General features: G+C 40.2%; 1 protein-coding gene across 1 annotated transcript in view; it reads left to right on the plus strand.

Moving 5' to 3' along the window:
* The first annotated feature begins 3,825 nt into the window (after positions 1-3,825).
* Positions 3,826-15,192, plus strand: part of LOC121189373 (helicase ARIP4-like) — a 76,603-nt gene continuing 65,236 nt past the window's right edge. Inside the window, exon 1 of the mRNA XM_041049442.1 lies at positions 3,826-3,878. The gene's annotated coding sequence lies outside the window, so the exon portion shown is untranslated. The remainder of the gene's footprint in view (positions 3,879-15,192) is intronic.

The following is a 15,192-nucleotide window of genomic DNA, read 5'->3' on the forward strand; positions in this document are numbered from 1 at the left end:
TTTTTTCCTTTTTGAGTTTCTGTACTGTTCTTATAAATTAAAAACCTGTGTCTCTCTCTGTTTTAATTTTGAAGCTTCTGCATGAACAGCTGATGAGCAATCTCCACTAAACTGATCAAGCAAATCTAAATTAAATTAAATGCCTGATTAAACTGAACAAACTATACTACTAATGTATCGTTATTCATTGGGATAATTTGAGCACCACAAAAATTATTTCAGTGAATGAATATAAATGCATTCAATCTGCTGAGGATGGTTTTGTCTTTCAAATGTAATTTACTATGAAGTTGATCAAATTCAGCTTAAAATAAACTAAAGTTGCACATCAATGACTTTGCAGAAATGAACGTGTTTTGGCTGTGAATTGTCGAGGTCTCAAAGCCATCGTGGCTGAGGAGAGATCGCATCAAACTGACCTGGGACAGGAATTCTCAAAAAAATGTATGAGATGACAGAACGAAAGAAAAAGTGAGATGGCCTAGCCTCAGAGCCTGTTCCAATTTCCTGAGCACCCGATGGCGTCTATCTCTCCTGTCGCTCCACAGATACCCATCATCAATCACACACACACACACACACACACACACACACACACACACACACACACACACACACACACACACACACACGGAGAGTCACAAACACCTTTACTTCATCTAGCCTGACGTTTATTCTATTTTCTGCTCTTCAGTTTCTGACCACCTTGTTGCAAAAGCAGACACCTCCAGTCTCAGAGATACAGAGGATGGAAGTGGAGGGGTTCATGGAAACGTAGAGAAGAGAGGAGAAGAGAAGAGAGGAGAAGAGAAGAAGGCAGAGCAACTTGCTCAGAGGCATGGAGATAGACAAAATGGAGAAATAGGAAATAGTAATTAATTAATTAATTAATAACAATTGGGGTGAATCAATTGTGGATAAGGGAAAGGTAGAGTGGCAAAGATTTAGAAAGTCATAATAAATAAAAGTGAAAAAAGAATGAGAGTATAAAAGAAATGCCTTGTGTCTTTGTGTTGTTTGTGGAAATGTACAGCAGAACCCAGACTGTGCTCGGCCTTTCGTAGTGAGAGTCCTGCTGAACAATGTGTCCGGGAGGAAGAGCTGCCAAATATGAACCAACATCACCAAGACCCGTTTCCTCCCTCACTTTCTTTCCACATCTTAAAGTGACCTTGAATAGTAAGCACTCATGTTTTTCCTCAGTCATCCCTGAAACAGAAACTCTTCCTATTCCAAGCAGTGAATTATCTGCATCTGTTTATCTGGTATTTGTTTATTACTTCTCATCTGTTGGGCAACACACACACAGCTGCTAGTTCCAGACTCATTTAAGATTAAAAAGGGAAAAGGAGGCTTGACGGGGTTGTCCTATGTTTTCCAAGGTTAGCTCAAAACCCAAATCAAAAGATTTGTAAATGTGTGTAATGCCTTAAAAATGCATTTGAACATAAGTAGGACATGAAAAGTGTTTTCTTCTTTTTAAATGTCTTTTTAAATATCCAATACATTTTAAAAGTGACTGGATTAACTGCACTGACTGACATCTACATTATGGGAGATTTTGTACTTAAGTGTAGTTAATACTTGTGTGTTTTACTGTCTAAATTTACACTGTGTGCTTGAAATGGCTGTCATTCTTTTCTACTATCATCAGGCAAACAATCAGTTTAATGTGCAGTCCCAAGCAGGTGGCCATCTCAGCCTCAGCCTCCTCAGTATTAGCCCACTGTGGAAATTGCATAATCAGGGTGTTATGCAAAGCACCATGAGCTGCTGGACAGTAGAGGGCACTATACGAATGAGGAAAAAGAGAAGCTACAGAGCAGTTCAAAGAGGTTAGGTAAGGTGCACTACTGCATGTGTAGCCAAGCTACAAAGATGTGCAGCAGTCTACCTGCTGATCACTGTCATAACTCAGTATTAAGTCTGATTAATGCATGACATGTTAAGAAAACACCAAACAGAACATTTTAAAAACTACAGCACATGGAAACAGACTTACAGATTGCTGACACTGCTTAGATGCATAGCTGAGTTGGTGTTACAGTCAGTTTGTGGCACTGTTTACAGATGACTGTCTGTTATTGTATTCATGTGAATCCCAGCTTCACTTTCAGTCTCACTGAGGTGGTCAGACGTATCGCCATCTGTCTGAAAAACAGACAGACGGCAATGACACAAATCACTCGTATGTATCTTCAGGCTACAGAAAAAGCATCAGCTGTATATTACATGTGGCTTCTCTTACCTGAGGCCAAATAGTTAGTCTAAAAAAGATTTTATAGTTAGATTAACGGCTAGAGGAGGAATGTATTCACTCATTTTAATCTAATGTAAAGCTCAAGATTAAATCCTCAGACACATCTTAAAATATTTCTCATATATATATATATATGTTGCCTCCAAACCCCTAAGTAAAGATTTAGAGAAAAATAATTCATTGGACTATACAGCACAAGAAAATGCTTTTTTCCCTCTCGCTGAGAAATTTTTCAGTGGAGAAAAGTCTCCACTGAAAAATTTCTCAGCGAAAAAAAGCAATTTGGATGATGATAATGGATGAAAATGGTAGACTCCAGCTCAGCCATGACTGGGTTCTGCCTGATAGACCTCTGCTCGTGCTGCAGTCAAACCAAATTTCATACATTTCTTTCAGCAAGGACATGCCAACTGATCCCAACTTGTTCATCTCATGCAATTTTCACCCCGACTGAACTTTGACCAGTGAAAACGCAGCAACTCTAAACCTCATCAGTGTGTCAAAAGCACAGGTTCCAGTGGGTGAGCCAGTCTGCACAATCCCATAGCCCTGGAACTGGTACACTATAATGGAATGCAGCCATTACTTATTATTAGCAACACCGTGTTTAATAAGTCTAATTGTCCCCCATGAAAGACGTCCATTTAGTAGTTAGAGAGTCACAGAGATTTCAATTACAAGACTCTCGGATTAGGCTATATCAGTGCCATGTTCCAAGAAGTTATTTAAATAATGCTTCTGAGTAAAAATACAAACAGGTGTCTTTACAACGTCAGTTGCGGATGTGTTCTCTGGGTGTGTTAAAGCCCCAACATACTCACTAACGTGTTTTTGCCTATTTTTGTCAAATTAGGTCTCTTCTCACGACTGAGTGGACTTGAACTGCTTGTGCTGTGCCACTCATCTGTCTGGGGGCGGGCAAACTACACTTTTTCATTCTTGTTTTTGCACATAGGTTGGTGAAATGATGTACTTTCCAGCACAGCTCCACCAAATTTGAGCATGAGCAGATATTTAATCAGAGTAACTGAAAACACCTGCAAATGCCTAAAACACCTTTATACATCCAAAGTACAGTATGTCCTCCAGAGGAAGTGTCCTCATTTTAACATATGAATTAACTTCGTGTTTTCAAGAAAATATTGAATGAGCCCTTACATATACAAACATAATGCAAATTTTCACTTTATTTTTTTTAAATGTATCCGTTTATAATTTAATGTCAAATCATTAGCATGTATTTTTCATAAATAATAATTCATAATAATGAACTGAAATAGCGATGTAAGTTATCAAAGATGAAATAAATGTAACAGTAACTTTCCATGTTTCACTTCTGTTGTCACGCAGCTTTTGTGTCTCTGCTAACCCACAACAGTTTGGATGTTCGTTCACTTCCGGAACTTTCGTAATGGCTTTTGTGTGTATGTGTGTGTGAGTGTGTGTGTGTGTGTGTGTGTGCAGAGCGCGTGCAGGGACCAACAGGACAGACCCTCCTCTTTTAGCAAGAAACTGATGAATGAGTGAAAGCGGGTGAGCCTGCCCCGCATCTTATTTCTACTTCGGAAATAAAAGCTCTGTTCTTGGAGGGACTTGTCGCAGAAACGGGGGACGGAAGGTGAGAGATACATAGCCGGCTGTGGTGTCCGCTCGCAAATGTTTTCTTTTTGTCGGAACCATTTTTTTTTCCTCCTGCTTGCATCTTTTTGTGTGTGTGAGAGAGAGAGAGAAAGAGAGAGAAAGAGAGTGCGGAGCGTCAATTAGGCTCCAGACAATAGGAGAGCATGCTGCTGCTGCTGCTGCGCTGGTGCACCTCGGCTTCCCCCTGTCTGCATTGCTGATGCAGCCTGCTTCCGTGTTATGAAACGAGCCAGCACGCTGCTTTCTTTCTTTTTTTTTCTTTTTCTTTTTTCTTTTTTTTTTTTTTTAATTTCCTAACAAGCCCCTCGGAACAAGCCGTGGCCGCGGCAGAGATGAAACCAGCAGGACAAACGAGTTGACACATCTGCGGGGTTAAATAGCCCTGCTGAAATGAATGAACCCCTAATTTGTAGCAGTGTTACCTAACAGCCGGTTAGGCTGTGAGGGCAAACTAAAAAGAAGGAAGTGTCTTATGTAAAGAGCTATGTAAATTGAGGCTTAAATGCCAGGTTAGGTGCCTTACATTTCCATAAACACTAAAAGCAGTTATGAGCTGTTATTTGCAGCCAAATCACTAAAGTTGTTTTCAGTTTGTAGTGAACTCTCTGTGTCAAATGAAGCCCAAGGGTTGTGGCAGAGGAGTTCAGGGGGCTAAAGAGCAGACAGTGATCCCTAAACTGGCTCACGGCTCAGTATAGCACTTTTACATCTGAGGCATCCAGGTAATACACTCACCCAAAGTGCAGTGATAGGAGCTGTAATCACAAAGATCTGGAGCATGTAATAACAGGAAGTGAAATGGACAAGAACTTAAAAACCCTGGTGGTAGATAATATTTCCGGCGTTCGCTTACTTTCAGGAGGGAAACTGCCAGTGTTGCAACTTTTAACAGCTGACGATGTGTCAGCTCTCAGCAGAGACCTGGCTGGTACTGAAGGAAGAGCTTAGGGAAAGAGGTAGCAGGTGCATGTTTAATTGGTCGGCTAACTCTCCACTTGAAAACATTTCCGGTTAAACTAGCTTGAATGAGATTAAAATGCTTTATAGCAAGTCACACATAGACTCAGGACTTGAGACTTGACTCAGACCTGGACTTAACTTAAAAATGGTAGACTACTGCCCCCGATTTAGCAGCGCTGAACAGCTTAAACAAAAAGGCTTAATACTGATGCAGCAGGATGCTGCATCAGTCATTGATCGATCTGTGATCATCTCTTTTTGCTCCACACATTCTCCTTACTGATACCTACATCATGTAGCTTTAACATCCCTTGGAAGCAATTTATCAGATTTATCAGTAGGACTCACCATAAAACAAGACTTATGTGCAAATTGGCAGTTATTTAAAAAAAAAAACACACTGGGAAAAAAAACCCTGCAGCATATAGTTATTATAGTCATTAAAGGCTAATTCTGCGTGTAATAGTTTCTTAGCTGTACAGTTTTCATTTATGATCCGACAAAGAAAGTTGACTATGAGAGAAAAACATGCATTCAGACATTTGCCAAAGCAAAATAGTATGTTGGGCTGCTCATAAGCATTGGAAGCTTTTAATTGCACTAACAAACGACAACTTAAAAGTCGTTTTATTGTATTTTATTTAGGAATCAGAAGTTGAAAGGCAACAAAGGCCATGTCACCATGGCCATGTAAGCTGTGATCTGTTAGCTGAACATTACTGGCAAGATTTCAGGTATACTTCCACATTTTGATCTCACACTTGAGCTTTTCTGTATCTAGTGTGACCACTTTTGCACTATGTGCTTCCTGTGATTTCCTCTGTTTCCCAGAATGCCTTTTTACAACCCCAAGAGAGGTTGTCTTAGCTTGATGCGTACAGTAGGGAGAGAGAGATATAGAGAGGTGAGCAGCTGGAGTGCAGGATATTCCTGCTCAGAGTCGCAGCCTTTAATCAATACACAATGTGCCTTGTAACTGCAGTACATTCTGGTCAATTGAAGCAGCTCTATGGATTTATGGTCTGTATGACTGTGGAATACGTGCGGAAAATGGCAACTTTAGATGGAAAAACCCTCGCTGAATGATTTTGTGAGATCTGCTAAATGTGTTTAGGTGATGTTTGAGATTCTTTCTTCCTCCTCCTGCTGCAGAAGACACATATTATCTGTTGTCTTTGGTCAGTTATTTATGAGAGCACACTACAAATTAACAAGATGAACCTCCTGTACACGTAGAGGGTACATGGGGTTCTCTCCTAAAAGTCCTTTGGTCTATTCTCCTTGAATTATAAGCTGTAATTCACCAAGTGCTGCACCCACCCCCCCTTTTTTTTAGGAGGGGGGTCCTTTAACACTGAACAGGCATTTTGGTATTAAGTCACATACTGTATCAGGAAGAACGACCCGTGGCAGGAGGATTAAGTTCTAACAATCTGATTCTCAGGCTTTTCTGTCTGCTTCTGCTGTCAGTGTTGATTCAGAGACTGTCCTTTTAATCTGATCTTGGATCAGGTATCCAGTGTACCACTTCAGCCAGACGCAACCTGAGCTGATGCAACCCTCTTGCATTCATTCTTTTTTTTCATACTTTTGTTCATTCTTTCAGTCTAAAAAACAAATTGCATAAAGTGAAGGTTTTGCTTGCACTTGTTTAAGTGTGTGTCTTCTTTAGAGGAGGTTGGTCTTGTCTTTGAAAATCTTAAACCTGCAGTAACTGGCCTTCACAATTTTTTCTTTTTTTTTGGTCTAGACTTTGTGTTGTCGTAAAGAAATATGTTGTTGTGATGTAAGTCAGAGTGCATGTTTGCTTACACAGCACTGTCTGGAATAGGTGCCTTGAACTTGTGACATGATGCGACTGAAAACACTGTTCAGAGAACATGTTTTTCTGCTTCAAAGATTTACATTAGGCTGCCACGTTTAATCACATGATTTGGGTGCAAACTCCCAAATGCAAGGCAAACTTGTCATTGCTGGTTATGCTGATGTTCTGCCATGTCTGTGCAGAAAGCGAAATTCTCATTTTGTTATGTGTGCTCTATCCACTTTGTTTCGTTCTCTCAAAGAAAAAATTGAATGATTGCAGGCTTGCTCGGCTCGATAACTGGCATCAAACACTGGTCAGGGTTGGTTTGTATGATTTTAGTTCTGTTTTAACCCAGAGACTCTGTTTAATTTTGAAAGGATGATCTGGGGGGCGCTTCTGTGGCGCTCGCCTTTTCATCACCCCTCTTCTTCACCCTCGCATCGTTCCTTCAGTCTGTTCCTGCTAACAAGCTCAGCGGGCGGCTGAGTGCAGGAACAGAGTGCTCAAAACAGCACAGCAGTGATGGAAGGATGGAGGGAGGGAGGGAGGAGGGTGGCTACTGCTGGCCTGACATTTATGCACATTAATGACAGTTGAACATCAGATGAGATTTCATCTGCTTGTCTACGAGAGGGGAGGAACTGCATGTGCACAGAAAGAGAGCACGGGTGGCTGTGTCAATCAGACATGCTGTGTGATGTGCAAAAGTCCAAACTACTAGTAAGTAGCATACAAATGTTTGTATATTTCAGTTGTTCCTAAACAATTCTGCTTCTAAGATTTTTATGTGTAGTTTGGAAACTGGAGAGAGGCTGGACCTGGATCAGCTGACCTGTGTCAGTCAGCATTAAAACAAGCAAAATACTGCAGGAAAATGCTCAGTCTTATAGCCTAAACATCCTGTCTCTTCTAAGTCACTGTAGCCATTTAGCTAGATAGCTTGCAAGAATTAAACATTTGTAAATCTGTGAGACAAGCTTCTTCAAAATTTCTTAAGATGCTTGACTCAAATTATGTCTTTTTGGTGCAAAACAATCTCAGGTGAAGTGATTAAGGAATACGACATGTAACAAAGATCGCAGGCAGGGCTCGGGTGGTGGACGTTGTGTTTATGTGGCCTGTGCTGTTTAGAAAAACCGTTAGAAAAACCTTACAGAAAGCATTTGGGGAAAAAACAAGCAAAGTTGAAAATAAATGATCAGTACTGAAAAAGAGGTCTGACTATGAAAAACGTTTACAAAAGGAGTGCCCTCGCATGATGATTTGAAATCAGGCAAATAAGCAGAGCTAATTACGTGAAAAGCCTGCCTTGGGCTTGAAGATCTGTCTTAAATCATGAAATATAAATTTAACTGCATAAATAGAAAGTAAACTTTGTACACAAGGATTACAGTCAAACAAACATAATTAAGTGCAGAACAAGATTTTTTTATTTTATGTTAATAAAGCTGAAAACATGAACATTTATATGAGCACAAAATGTAGTCTCTCATAGACAAAGCAGATGAACGTGATTTATATTAAAGATCATGACATCAAGTAGATCAGTTAGATTGGGACTAATTTTTTATTAGTAGAGTATTAAATTAAGGGGAAAGGAAAGAAGAAGAAGATAATTGTCTTCTTGAGTTAGAGATGAGGATAAAAAGGAAGACCGGAGCAGAGACCCACACTGCTCCTCAAGCTTACAGAATCATAAAAACTGCAGATGAGGGATGGAAGCAGCAGTGTGTGTCTGACACTCCTGCTAAAACAGCAAGGGGGAGAGTGATGGATGCTGGGGCAGAGCGGTCTGACTGACCTCCCCTGCTCATATTCCGAGACGACTGAAACATCACAGCGGGGAGTTTAGATTTAAGTACAGATTTAGTAACAGTTTTACCCCCATCTCCTTATGGCAAGAGAGTTTAAATCACCAAAGCAGAATGGGAGGGAGGGATGAGAGGAGGAGCGCAGGGCGACTGAATCTCTGACCCCTGTGGGTTTTTGTTTTATGTTTAAGTAATTCTTAAAAACAACATGAAGGAAACACATGGACCGCAGTGTGCCTAACTTAGTAAACTTTGCTAGTTTACCTACTATAACTACAGCATTGTACCTGCTGTACATTGTACGTGCCATTTTAATCATGCATATACCCCTCTAAAACTGGAGTTGGAAGAATAGATCTGTGTTATTGGCTCTCTTTTTCCTGTTCGTGTTTTCTGATCATCATACAATAAGCAATGAAGGAAAAGTCATTTAAAGGCATGTAAGCATGTAAGGCACAGCAGCAGGGTGGCTCAGTTGTCAGAGGAACAGTCTGAGAACTGAGAGGTCTCAGACTCAGTTCATGTTCCTGACAAACTGCCCTTAACTGTGACATTTGGTTTGTTGTATTAAAGCAAATTACAGTGAAACACACTTAGGATTGTTACAGGCTGGTGTATTGTATTGGATTGCATTATATTGTACAGGTGGATCTTACAAACTGGTAAGTCGTGTTTTGTTCTGGTCACTTTTATAATTACAATTTTTCCTAATGTTGACAACAGGGCTTCAACTGGATATATTATCATTATAATAAATGTATATTTTTTGTTGCTGACTGCCTTTGTAGCTCTTGGTTTGGTCTCCACCAACAAAAAAAATACCTGGATGTTTAGCTGCTAAATGTTGAACTTTCTTCAGCAGCTTCTCATTACTCACGGTCATTTAGTGAGTAATGAAGTCAGTCAGCATTTTTTTTTAGACGCAATGTTCAAGTGTTGTATTCTTGTGACTTCTTGTATTGTGTGTGGACTGTTCATTTAGCAGTAAACTAGAGAATGGCCTGTGTAAGTTTCCAGGGCACATATAGACAGATGAGTGTTGCACCTCAAGGCTGTGTGTGGGCTGTTAGCTGTAGTTAGGTAAATGACTGAGCGTATGGTTGCCTTTTATGCCTCTTGACTGTTTTTCCTTTAATGGGAGGACTAAGCGGGTGTTGTGGAAAATCCCTCATACTGCTGATACACTCCCTTCAGGCCCCCATACTGCAGGGAGCTTGTAATGATTCAACGTCGTCGCTCTCAGAATGCGCTCGCTCCTGAGTTTTCCTTGCGGAGACAAGGCTTTTATTGATGAGCAAAGGCCTGTTTGGATTTGTCAGACTTTTAGTGCTAGAGCTCTGAGAAGAGAGCTCGAGTGTGTGTGTGTGTGTGTTTCTCTGGGCCTTCGTGTCAAAAAAATAATGAAAAAATGTCCATCACAGCACAAAGTTACTAGATTTATACACTGAACACAACTGAACCATATGGACTGAATGAAAAATTAATCTTTTTTTCTGTGACATTAATCCATCATGTTATTATTTTACGATTTATGATTGAAGTTTGATAGTTTCTATGATATTTTTATGTCATATGTTTATATGTGCAGCGACAATAAGACACTGGCTAGACATAAGCAACACCTAGAGCCTGTCCAACCTGTCCAAGAGACCGCCATTACCTGGGTGCAGGCGTTTTAAACATGTCACCGCCACTTCTTACTCTGATGAAGTCATCCTTTATGTCGTAACGTTAGTTGCTGCAACTTATTAAAAGTTACTATTACCATGCGCTCCAGATTTCATTGTTCCAGGTCCATCACAGTTTCCAGAACCCAAACAGATTCATTTTACCATCAGATATGACTAAGAAAAGCAGTTAGTCCCCACATTTGAGAAACTAGAACCAGCAAATGTTTGGCTATTTTTCTTGAAAAACTGTTAATTTTCTGTAGATTGACTAACTGATTAGTGGACTAATTGCTGTAGTTTGAACATATTTTAAGGATCTGGGTTAGACATGTCGTTTTAAGTTAATGTCAGTGGTTGTGTTTTGTCCTCAAATGTAGAAGGACAGTGTGTGTGTTAGTGTTGATGTTTCATTTGTTGACCAGTGAGGTTGTCTCCTCTTACATGGGTATTTCTCAGCTTGTATATGTGTGTGTGTGTCCCTGTGTGTGCATTTGTGCATGTCTGCGTCTGGCTGTGTTTGCCTGTGTAGATGCACCTGTTATTGTTGACATTAGTCATTTGTTGACCAGTATCCATGGGTACGCCTCGTGCTCGTCTGTCATCTTGTTTATCTTCATCTCTGTGTCCCAGCGAAATCACAGCGCTCAGTGTGTATGTGTGTGCATGTCTCCATGTTATTGTTTTGTTTGAACTCATTTGTTGGTCAGTAATGTCTGTTCAGAGTGGTTTTTTTTAGCCTCTCGGTAGCCTCAGCAGGACGAGCCTCATATTAAACCTGCAGCCAGTGGTCTGTCTACTGTACATCCACCACGGGAAGAAAAAAAAGAAAACACAAACATATTGTATTTTGCTCTTTGTTAGAACCTATTCGAGTGATCAAACTGGGAGCGTGTAGTCATCGCTTCATGTGGAAACTGACACAGCTGAGTTGTCGTGGTGACAGTTATGTAACAGTAGCCAAACTGGCTGGGCACATTTGAGCAGCATTTTAAATGTGAAATGATTCATCTGTCCAGAACTAAGTAATAACAAAGATGAACTACTGTCAAACCCCCAGAATTTTCTGTGTTCCTGTGGAACCACTGCAGGTTAGCTTGAATGCCTCAATACAGATGGTGATGCCCTAAATCTGCGTCCCGTCCCCTTGAAAAGAGGTCAGATAACTGCTGAGTCGTGGTGATTTAACTGTTTTTGTTCCACTGATGATTAAGCTCGGGGATCAGTGTGGATACACAGATCAGGATTTCAGTGATGGAGGTAGTTAATAGTTCTGCAAATGTTGCTTGTGAAAGTTTAAGAGGCTTAAATTGTTTGATTGAAGTATAATTTTCTGTATACAAATAGGGAATATATTTATTGAGTTTTTATTCATTATAGATTCATTTTGTTTCTATCATCAGTCTATAAAAATGTCAGAAAATAGTGAAAAAAAGGCCAATCACAGTGTCCCTGAGATTTCTAAGGTGATGTCTTTAAACTTGTGGTATTGTCCAACCAGCAGTCCCAAAGATGTCCAGTTTAAAGAGATATAAAATAAGAAAACACTTTAAATTTGAGAAGCAGCAACCCGTCAATGCAGTGAACGACTCCAGTTTCTTATGAAACATTCAGCTCCGGTGTAAACAAATACCTTTAACTCAACAGCAGATGGATTTTTACATCACATGTTTTTTTTTTGCTTCAGAAATCAATACTTTAGACACAGTCCAACCCAAATGTTTTGTCTTCTTGCATTGCACCTTCTGCTTTTCCCCTGTAAGACCACGCTCCCTTTTACATGTTTCATATGTCTGATAAACCTGAGAGAGGAGATGAGTGTTGGCAGAAACAGATGGGTAAAACTAAGATTGGATTTCTGTTACAAAAAAAAAAAAAAGAATCTCTCTTTCAGATCTTGATAGTGGAAGGAAATTAATTTTTGTAGAGAAAAATGAGGGCAACTTCTGCCCATGATTCAGAGTAAAACATATAATTGGCCACTATTAATGTTCTGAGTCATTCTTAAGATTTTGAAGGACACACTTACCTTTAGCCGCCTGGTTAGCTCAGTTGGTAGAGCACGAGACGCAATCGCTGGGGGTCGTGGGTTTGAGCCCCACTGGGAGGTGCACGTCAGTGCATTGTGGATTGGGCAGTAGTTGCCCCTGTGACCTGGGCCTGGACCCAGATAAGCGGAAGATGATGACATGACAATTACCTTTATGTGTGCACAGAATATTCACTTGATAGTTTTTGCACAACTGGGGGGAAAAGTGACATGAATTTTTGTGTTGCTCGTGTTGTCACCTTTTTTTTTGGAGTATGACTTGTATTTCACTTTGTAACTTAACTCTTCAGCGTCGGCCCATTCTTCTTCTCTTCACGATGAACCTGTCAAACAGCTGTTTTGCATTGGCAGCCGGCAGAGTAAGCTGCCTCCTATTGTGGCTAAGGTTCGATGTAGCACATATAGGTGAAGACGAGGAGACCCTTCCCCTCCAGCGTCCCCGTGTGAACCCTTAACAAACCCAGTGAACCCACTAAACCCTTCCTGATTGGCTAGAGAACAGCCAGCAGTGTCCAATAGGAGATCATTTTAGCCCAATGATTTCTGAGCCCTCCCCCGCTGCTTCTCGACCCTCGCTCACTGATCCAGGTCACCAGTTTGTGTGTGTGTGTGTGTGTGTGTGTGTGTGTGTGTGTGTAACCTTTAGGCCAAGTATTAAATGCAGGCTAATCCTGAATAAACTTGTACGTGTTGTACGTACTTACAGGTTCAAAGATAGATTAGAGAAACAGTTTGTGTGTCAGAGCGGTCTCAGGTCCAAATTAGAATCGGCAGGATACAGGTGCTGGAGGAATATGTCAGATACTTTTAGCCTGGCTGTGGCCAAATTTAGATGAACCCTTAGGCCTGGTTGTGTGAATGTGTGTTGTTTTAACATGATGACAATAAAGCAGATGCTGCACACAATGAACAGGCACAAGAAATATGAAAATTATGTCTTTCTGATCCTAAACATATTGACAGTTATTGACAATAAAGGCTAAAACGATTTGTCAATTTGTCAGTCAGTTAATGAAAAATAACTTCTTCAAGGAACAGGATGATGTAGTGTATTTACACTAGAAAAGTAAAAAAAAATAAACTCAAACCAGACAGTATGCATACTAAATACAGTTGATTTCTGAGTATACTGTTGTTGCACGCTATTCTCCCACAATGCAATGCCCAAAGGAAACGAAGGAGCTGCTCAAACCTGGAAAGATTACAATAAACTGAGGACAACGAGGAGAAAGTATTATGTCTTACGTCTTATGATGTTTCTCTGTGAAGGTTAAGTGACAGTAGCATTTCATAAAATGTTAAATTAGTTTTTAGTTAGTGATTTAGTTTGGCGTGTTAGCACAGTAACATTTTCTAATTCAACGCTAAACACAAAGTACAGCTGAGGCTGATGGGAATTTCGTTAGTTTTGCAGGCATTTAACCCTAAAGTATTGGACCAGTTGAACGTTTGTCCTGATGATGGCACTAGAGGAAAAGTCAGGTTATCACCAAATTGATTACAAGTCATTCTGAGGGGGTCATGAATGTCTGAACCTAAATTCATGGTAATCAATCCAATACCTGTTGAGACTCTTCACTCAGAACCATAAATGTAAAGCTCATTGTGGCACTAGAGGAAAATATTGTGCAATATTGTACAGACTTTCATGGTCTCCTCTAAATATAATCACTAATTGTGGCAGTCGGGTCCCTCTCTGGACTTGTAAGATGTCCAGTCATTAAGTCAAACACCCAAAGGAAACATGACTTTAAAAATTCATGAACCTTCAACAATGTCACATTCAGAAATTCCTTTTTTTTCACTCCACCAAATACAGAACAACACAGCATTTAAACACTGAGCATTTGTCGACATTTAAACCTTAAGAAATAAAATGAAATCTTTGGGAACAGAGGATTCTGCGTTTTGCAAATGCAGCATGTATACAGAATGTGGGACTTCTGTGTGTGTGTGTGTGTGTGTGTGTGTGTGTGTGTGTGTGTGTGTGTGTGTGTGTGTGTGTGTGTGTGTTTATGTTATGTTTCCTCTGAATGAAAAAAAAACCCCGACTTGATTGGTTAACCCCCTCCCTCCCCACCTCCACCAGTCTTCACCATTGTGTAATTCTGTTACACAATCGAGGGGATGTGATGCAGATCTTCTAAGTCTGTAAGCCAGTCCAATATAAAAGGAAGGTGTTATACAATATCCATTTTTGGAGCCATAAATTGAAGTGTCGGTGGTTTTGTTATTCTCGCAAGTGACCTGCATTTGGGAAACAGGTGGTACATGGTCCCTTGACATCGGTGCAGTGCGTCATCAGTCTGTCGGGCTGTTAGTGAATTTGTCAGAGGAGGAGATTGATCTGTTGTTAGCGGTTGTAAATTAAAAAGAAATCTCCCAATCTCAGTGTCTCCTCTCAAGCAAATTGAATCTACAGAAGTCAGTTTGGTTTTCAGTCATTTTCTGCCATTACAGCTTTTATGTTTTCATCATTTTATTGTCTGTTTGTGTTTATTCTCCCAATCACATCTTTGTAAAACACAGCAACTGGGTTCAGTCCTCTTTAATTCAGAGTGTAAACGGAAGATACGCTTCAGCTTTCACTGTGTCATTTATTCAGAGTTCGTGGTAAAAATAGCCTGAATTCCAAAGATGCTCAGCTTTGAAGAAATTCGACTCAGTTTTTCTTAAAATTAAACAAAATGGACCGTGCCCAGTTAGACTTTTTAGGAAAGTTAGACTTGATGCAGTTAATTTCCTCCTCCTATCACACTCTCTCTCTTTGTATTTGTTTCCTCCCTCGTTTAAATCTGCCTCGAGCTCCTGCAGAGTTTATAATGAGGCCCTGGTACACACTGTTCAGATGCTGACGTATGAACACGGGGTACAAGGCCATTGCGTGCATGTGTGTGTGTTGTTATACCTCTGTGTTTGTGAGAACTATTTTAAGTGTCAGACTTTGAGAGTGAGGACATTTTTGGAAAGTCAAGAAATTTCGTCCGGTTCTCACA

Source organism: Toxotes jaculatrix, chromosome 2 (assembly GCF_017976425.1).
Source record: "Toxotes jaculatrix isolate fToxJac2 chromosome 2, fToxJac2.pri, whole genome shotgun sequence".
Taxonomy (NCBI): domain Eukaryota; kingdom Metazoa; phylum Chordata; class Actinopteri; family Toxotidae; genus Toxotes; species Toxotes jaculatrix.